General features: G+C 47.7%; 1 long non-coding RNA gene across 1 annotated transcript; it reads right to left on the reverse strand.

Annotated features, from left to right (window-relative positions):
* Positions 1-5790: 5790 nt before the first annotated feature.
* LOC142031530 (uncharacterized) lies at positions 5791-6615 on the reverse strand. Its single transcript, XR_012650566.1, has 2 exons — positions 6514-6615; positions 5791-5973 (listed from the first exon to the last, which is right to left on the reverse strand). It is a non-coding gene; the product is annotated as an uncharacterized LOC142031530 (long non-coding RNA).
* Positions 6616-7177: the final 562 nt, after the last annotated feature.

A 7177-nucleotide genomic window follows, 5' to 3' on the forward strand; every position in this document is an offset into this window, starting at 1 on the left:
GCCCTCCGGGCTGCGTTTGCGCTCCCTCTGCACGGGTCGAGGGGCCGTGAGGGAGCCCAGGGGAGGAGGAGGAGGCGAGGCGCTGGGGGGGTTGGGCCGTGCCCCCCCTGTTCCTGCTGGGCTCCAGCCGTTGCAAATATTCTGGTAAAGAAATCAAAGTTTAATCACATAGAAGAGTTAGGTTTGATTAAGAAGTAAAATTGTGAAGCATAACGTATAGGATTGTCAAGTTTGAAACGTAGCCATAGAAACTTTAGGAACTGTGTTACGCGTGACTCTAGGAACCTTAATATTGTTAAAGTTTGAAAGAGCTAACCCTAGAAACCTCACCAGGAAGTTACTGGCTTTTCTACGTTCTGTTTCAGGAAACTAAGGAAACTGTCGTGGACACCAGTTTGCTGCTTGGAAACCCCCTTACCCTTCCCATCTCGATTTGAGGATCGAAGATGCCAGTCAGCAGAGCTAAGTGTAACTGACCAATGATTGTTTTTAAATAAGAATATTGATAAGGTTATATAATCAGAGGACCGATCATTATAAAGGTTAAATTTAAGAACGAGCATAGTATGCATTTTTACAGAAGGAGCTTAGGTAACAATGACCTGACAAAAAAAGTCTGTGAAAACTGATGGATTTTGATACTAAGCGGGGCACGCCTTTGGAGGAGCGATCCCCCGTGTCCCCAGCGCTGCGATAAACGAAGTGCCCGCTTCTTAACTTCACGTTGGTGTTAAGGAGTTTTATTCTGGATTTTGGTAACGGTTTTGGCGACCCAGATGGGACCTTGCGAGTGAGACTGGACGAGATCGAGTGTCGATCGAACTCCGGCCGGCACCGAGGTATTCTCGGGGAGAACCGTCACCCTCGACTCGCCAAGCTCCTCGCAGCGTTCCCTGGAAAAAAGCTAAGGCGCTGCTTCTTTGGAATTTGTTTGGAAAGCCTGCCCGTGAGGCGTGGCGAAAGCTTCGCAGGCTTGGGGCTTGGAGGGTACCCGTCTGCAGTGGAAGCCTAGGCGTCTGCCCGTAAGTCATAAGCGAAAGCTATTGCTGGGTTGGACTTTGTGTATTATTTGGGACGATTGTCATTTGCATTTGTTTGGTATTTGGTATTTGAATGTATATAAGTATAATGGCATTAGCAAAATTGTTTAAGAATAAGAGTGCAGGAAATGGAACTGCTGATGAAAAGATACCAAAAACATCAGCGTCGGGATGTTTATTGGCACGTTGGGGTGAATTGCAGGAAAAATGGTAAACGAACAGAACTTTGAGTTACAATACTATATTGCAATTACTGTCGTTTTGTAGGAGAGAGAGTAAATGGAATAAAGTGCCATATGTAGAGTTGTTCTTTTTAAGTGAACGTATCTGATGGGGACCGGAAGGGAGTCTCCCAGCAGAACCTCTGGTTACAGCTAAACTGGGAGAACAGAAAATTGAATTTGCATTGACACTAGAGTCACCTTCTCAGTTTTAAATACCTTAGAGGGAGAGTTAAGTTTTGAAGAAATTGGTGGTGTCGGTGCAGCAGGTGAACGAGAAACTAGACCCTTCTTTAAGTCTTTAACCATGAAATTAGGAAAGCAACGGGTCACTCAGCAGTTTTTGTATGTGCCAAATTCTCCTAAACTCCTGTTAAGGAGAGATCTATTTGAGAACTTAGGGGCAGAAATTAAATTTAAAAATGGAGAGATTAAAATTTTAATTCCAGAAACTAAACGTATCGAAGCAGTGGCTTTGTTGTTAACAGGATGGTTACCGACAGCAGAAGATTATACCAGTCAACGTCTAATGCTGTAATTCCAATCGTCTGGACTGGGAAGTTCCCGGTAAATCCGAAAAGCAGAACCTGTGAGAGTTGATTTAAAGCCAGGATCGAATCCGGTAAGAATTAAACAATACCCCCTAAAACCGGAAAGTCGGAAAGGGTTAGTAATGGTAATACAAACGTTTTTAAGATACAAATTGTTAAGAGAATGTGAATCCAGATATAACAACCCGATCTTGCCTGTTAAAAGGCTAATGAAAAAGATGATAGATTAGTTCAAGACCTCCTCAGAGCAATAAATCAAATAGTACAAGATATTCATCCGGTAGTAGCAAATCCTTATACTTTGTTAACAACCCTAACGGAGAAACAAGAATGGTTCACAGTGTTAGACCGAAAAGATGCCTTTTTCCGTATTCCCTTGGATCCCAATAGTCAAGAGGTTATTGCTTTGGAACGGGAAAATCCTGAGACTGGGAGAAAAACACAATGTACGTGGACAGTCTTGCCTCAAGGCTTTAAGAATAGTCTTACCATTTTTGGAAATCAATTGGCACGAGAATTGGAGATTTGGAAGAAAGAAAATAATCAAGAAATCTTGCCGAAATATATGGATGATCTGTTAATTGTAGCCGAGACGGAAGAACAATGCACAAAGTTCACTATTAACTTTTTGAACTTTTGGGGAATCAGTGGATATCGAGCGTCAAAAGAAAAAAACCAAATAACCCAGAAAGAAGAAACTTATGTAAATGAGTTTTAAAATCCTAAAAGGACAGAGACAATTGGGAACTGAGAGAAAAGAGGCAATTTGTCGTCTCCCCGAACCTAAGACGAAAAAAATTAATGACGAGCGTTTCCGGGAATGGTCGAGTGGTGTCACCTGTAGATGATAAATTGTGGCTTGCTGGCCTGACCTTTATAGGAGCAGCTCAAAACCTCAAACAATGGATTGGACCGATGCCCAGAAAGCTACTTTCCAAGAATTGAAACAGGCTGTAATAGGGGTGCCAGCCCTAGGCCTGCCAGATCTCACAAAGACACTTGAACTTTTTGCTTGCGAAAGAAGAGGTATAGCTCTGGGTATCCTGGCCCAATATCTAGGGCCAAGTGGGCGAGCTGTGGCCTACTTCTCGAAGCGATTAGGTAATGTGAGTCTGGGATGCTCTGGTCGTCCGAGAGCCGTCGCTGCAACTGTGCTACTGATCCAGGAAGCTCGTAAGTTTAACCTGAGGACAAAGGATTACTGTACGTTTCCCATATGATAACTGTTGTGCTAAAACAGAAAGGGGGGCATTGGTTATCCCCTAGCAGGATGCTGAAATACCAAGTGGTGTTGCTGGAACAAGATGATGTTTACCTAAAAACTACTACCACCGTTAACCCTGTTGCGTTTTCCACAACTGATCAAGTTAAAGGAGAACTGGAACGTGACTGCTTGCAGACAATCGAAAGAGTTTACTCCAGCCGACTGGATCTCTGAGATGTGCCGCTAGAAGAAACGGATTGGGAACTATATGCCGACGGAAGCGGTTCCATCTGTGAAGGAAAACGTTTATCAAGATAGACAATAACTACTGAGGAGGTAATTGCGTTGCCAACTTTGCCTTCGACGATATCTGCCCAAAAGGCTGAATTGATAGCTCTTATTCGAGCTCTGGAACTAAGTCAAGGAAAGCGAGTCAACACTTGGACAGACTCAAAGTATGCTTTTGGAGCAGTACGCGCACATGGAGCGATACGGAGAGAAAGAGGACTGTTACCTGCGCAAGGAACCACCATTCAGCACGCAGAACAAATACTGAAATTGTTAGAAACCATTCAAAAACCAACAGCAGTCACGATAATGCACTGTAAAGCACATCAGTTAGGTAAGACCGGTCCGAACGCAGGTAACCGACTGGCCGATAAAGCTGCTAAAGAGGCTGCGGAAAAAGGCATCCTAGCACTAGTTCCAGAGAAAAGTATAAAGTTGCCTAAAGAAACTCCAATGTATAATGAAAAAGATGAAGAATTAATTATTAGATGGCAGGCTAACAAAATGAAACAGGATAGGCTGTAACACCGACAGGTCAAATAATAGTCCCACTCACAATAATAAGAGAAGTTGCCCGAGCTGAACATCACAAAGTATACTGGGGAACAGAAAGTGAAATATGACAAAGATTGCTTAAACAATTATAAGCGGATGTGAAATTTATATATAAAATTATCCCCGAATCAGTAATACGATCATCTTTGGGATTATTAAAGAAGGAAATTTTTTTAGGAGAATATTAGCAAATTGATTTTATAGAATTGCCTTGAAAAGAAGGATCTATCCTAGTTTTAGTTGATATCTTTACTGGGTGGCCCGAGGCTTTCCCTTGTCGCACCGAGAAAGCAAGGGAAGTAGTCAAAGTCTTGCTCAAAGAGATAATACCAAAATGTGGGGTGCCTGTAAGAATGTCATCTGACAATGGCCCTCATTTTATAGCAAAGATTAGGAGACAAGTTGAGCAAAGTATTATCTATAGATTGAGACTATCACACCCCACGTAGACCACAAGCAAGTGGGGGGGGGGGGGGGGAAGAGAGAGAGAGAATGAACTATACCCTTAAGCAACAGTCGAGTAAAATTTGTCAGGAAACCTCACTCACATGGGTTAGAGCATTACCCATGGCTCTATTAAGAATCAGAGTATAGCCAGAAGAGAAAGCAAATTGAAGTCACTATGAAATATTGTATGAAAGACCATATCAAGAGTCCTACGTTCTGAGTATCTTGAATGCCTTTGGAGATAGGTTTTTAAAAGGTGTTGATTTCTTTAAGCAATTCTTTTCAGGAACTTTGTCAGTATGTCTCCACAGCTGGACCCTTAGAATTGGACGTAGCAGCGCATCCCTTCCGACCGGGAGATTAGATTGAATATATATAAAATCACGGAGAAGTGGAAAGGACCGTATCGAGTCATTTTAACAACCCTTATAGCAGTAAAGGTCTGGGAGAAGAACCTTGGCTTCATTATTCAAGAATAAAGAAAGCACCAACAAGAAATTGGAAGTCTAAAGAAACTGGCCCTTTAAACCTGAAAATCTATAAGTAAGTTTCACGTTATCTATTTGGGAAAACAGTTGTGTAAAGTTTATACGGTTGGGGTTGCTATTAGGAATATTGTCGAGGGCAGTAATCTTTTTGTGTGTGTATAGGGTTTATGTGGGTTTTTTTGAGGGGTTCTAAACATGAGATAAACAAAATGAAACAATTATTGTTTGAGCTATTAATCTTGATGTTAACCGTTTTTGTAATTTGGATTAAAAAAAAAAATAATCTAGTTTTGTAATTGATTCAAAGTTTGGTAAAGACACAAAATTTAACCTCAGTAACAGGCTGCCTTCCGATTCCAAAGTCAGATGAAAATCTAGTTCCGTGGAGAATATTGACATTGAATTTAACCAAAACTTGAGAAAAGATGCAGAACAATGAGAATCATTTTAGCAAATTAAATGGGATGGATTTAAAAGGCAATTATGTTTTTTTAAATTTGAAAGAAGGAATTAGAGCGTTGTGAATTATAACATTACCAAACCATCCACCTCGTGGACAAAAGAATTAATTTAATCGCCCTTCGGGAGACACTTGTACGGGCACCCCTTGGGGCTGTCAGTTGCCAAAACCGTAGAGACAAGTGCAAAAAGGAACTTGGCATCATATTTGAAATATAAAACGCTGTTTAGAATTTCCTGGAGTTCCAGGATCCTTGTTAGAGCCACCCAGAGTCGGGACCGTCTATGGAAATTTAGACTGCTTTAGACAACCAGAGAAAAATCACACATCCTCAACAGAGCTGTATGAAAGTTTATACTTGCAGCTCCTCTGACCCCAAAACTCCAAAGACTTTCTCTAGTAGCTAAAGCTCTAAGATGGGGATGTATTTGTAGAAAGTATAATAATATTTTAAATGATCTTTGGTCCCCTCTTAATGACGGAAAAAATTTAGCTTGGAGTTGACTGTATTAAAGGACAGGTGAAAAGTTCAGGGTTAACTGTTTGGGTGACTAGTGATGATAAATGATCCACTCATCTTTTCATGAAGGAGAAAAGCAAATGGTGGACTTTAGACTTAATAACTCTATCCTCTCTCTGGAAGAAATCTCCCTTGTGGCCTCGCTGGTGGACCTGGGTAAATGGAAAAGATGATACCTGGCAATCGCCAAGTCTTAGAACTAAAATAAGATGGGTATTAAAATCTGTATTTTGACCCCAGTTAACACCTCTTCCAAATGAGATGACTCTTGCCATCTTTCATTCAATCGAGGAAGTGCCTGCTGCTTAACTTCCCAGGGGTGTTGAGGAGTTTTGTTCTGGATTTCGGTCCCCCAGCTGCGGGCCGGGGCTGGAGGAGCCGCAGGTGCGGGCAGTGAGGCTGATGGGGCCGGCCCCTCCCTGGAAAGGGGGGGCTGCCGGGGGCGGGGCCGGGGCGGGGCCGGTGGGAGCCCAGGCAGGAGCGGAGCGGAGCGGAGCCGTGGCCGGGCTGCGGCTGCCCCTCGGGAGAAGGTAAGCAGGGCCGGGCGCCCCTCGGACGGCGAACGTCGGAGGCGGGGGTGTCCCGGGGGAGGTGGGGGCCGCCTGTGCCGAAGGCCGGGGGCGGGGGGGGAGCTGGGGGCTCACAGGGGGGCTGGGGGCTCACAGGGGGGCTGGGAGCACGTGCGCGCGGGGGGGGGGGGGGCGGCTGGGAGCACGTGCGCGTGGGGGGGGGTGCTCACCGGGCCCCGTGGCGGGGCTGCGCAGTCGCCCGGCGGGTCCCGGGGAAAGCCCCGAGGAGGACGGCGGGGTCTGTGTCGCACGCACGGAGCGGCGGCGGCGGCGGGCGCTGCCCGAAGCTGGAGCCGGGCGGGGGGGGGCCGCGCCGTGCCGGGGCGGCGGCGGCGGGCGCTGCCCGAAGCTGGAGCCGGGCGGGGGGGGGCCGCGCCGTGCCGGGGCGGCGGCGGCGGGCGCTGCCCGAAGCTGGAGCCGGGCGGGGGGGGGCCGCGCCGTGCCGGGGCGGCGGCGGCGGGCGCTGCCCGAAGCTGGAGCCGGGCGGGGGGGGGCCGCGCCGTGCCGGGGCGGCGGCGGCGGGCGCTGCCCGAAGCTGGAGCCGGGCGGGGGGGAGCCGCGCCGTGCCGGGGCGGCGGCGGCGGGCGCTGCCCGAAGCTGGAGCCGGGCGGGGGGGGGCCGCGCCGTGCCGCGGCGGCGGCGGGAGCGCGCTGGAGCCGCCCGGACCGGCCCTGGGGGCTCGGCGGGGACTGCGGCTGCGCCGGCGTGGGGGTGGGCGGAAACGGAAGCGGCGTCCCCTCGGGGTCAGGCAGCAGGGCGGGCTGCCTCCCGGGGCATGCCGGGAGCTGTAGTTTTCGCGGACTCGGCGGCCGGGCAGCAGCGCGGCTCTCGGGC

This window comes from Buteo buteo, chromosome 5, assembly GCF_964188355.1.
Source record: "Buteo buteo chromosome 5, bButBut1.hap1.1, whole genome shotgun sequence".
Classification (NCBI taxonomy): Eukaryota; Metazoa; Chordata; class Aves; order Accipitriformes; family Accipitridae; genus Buteo; species Buteo buteo.